Source organism: Rutidosis leptorrhynchoides, chromosome 7, assembly GCF_046630445.1.
Source record: "Rutidosis leptorrhynchoides isolate AG116_Rl617_1_P2 chromosome 7, CSIRO_AGI_Rlap_v1, whole genome shotgun sequence".
Taxonomy (NCBI): domain Eukaryota; kingdom Viridiplantae; phylum Streptophyta; class Magnoliopsida; order Asterales; family Asteraceae; genus Rutidosis; species Rutidosis leptorrhynchoides.
This window is the reverse complement of record NC_092339.1, coordinates 136,317,038-136,317,810: the sequence shown is the minus strand read 5'-3', so window position 1 is coordinate 136,317,810 and position 773 is coordinate 136,317,038. Positions and strand designations below refer to the sequence as shown.

Below are 773 nucleotides of genomic sequence, written 5' to 3'. Positions count from 1 at the left end.
AATTCTACACATGGTGACTAATCAATGCCAATTTAGTGGTGCGCCGAAGGAAGATCCAAATGAACATCTTCGTACCTTTAATAGGATCTGCATTCTATTTAAAATAAGAGAAGTTGAGGATGAACAGATATATCTCATGTTATTTCCCTGGACTTTAAAGGGAGAAGCCAAAGATTGGTTGGAATCGTTACCTGAAGGGGCGATTGATACATGGGACGTTTTAGTTGAACAATTTCTTAAACAATTCTTTCCGGCATCTAAAGCCGTAAGACTTCAAGGAGAAATTGTTATTTTTACACAGAAACCGAATGAAACTCTATATGAGGCGTGGACAAGATTTGGAAAGTTATTAAGAGGATGTCCGCAACATGGTTTAGACACCTGTCAAATAGTACAAATATTCTACCAAGGATGCGACATCACTACAAGGAAAGACATCGATATAGCAGCTGGTGATTCCATTATGAAGAAAACCGAAACTGATGCTTACAAAATTATTGATAACACTGCTTCCCACTCACATGAGTGGCACCAAGAAAAAGATATCGTTAGATCATCTAAAGCAGCTAGAGCCGATTCTAGCCATGACTTAGATTCCATTTCCGCAAAGATAGATGCTGTCGAGAGACGAATGGAAAAGATGACTAAGGATATCCACTCAATACGAATTAGTTGTGAGCAGTGTGGAGGACCACATTTGACAAAAGATTGTCTCAGTATTGAATTAACAATGGAACAAAGAGAAAATATTTCATACATAAACCAAAGGCCTG

At 38.0% G+C, this 773-nt stretch overlaps 1 non-coding gene across 1 annotated transcript; it reads right to left on the bottom strand.

The window, feature by feature from the left end:
* Positions 1-268: 268 nt before the first annotated feature.
* On the bottom strand, positions 269-375 carry LOC139861025 (small nucleolar RNA R71). The gene has a single exon (XR_011763644.1). It is a non-coding gene; the product is annotated as a small nucleolar RNA R71 (small nucleolar RNA).
* Between the last annotated feature and the right edge of the window lie 398 nt (positions 376-773).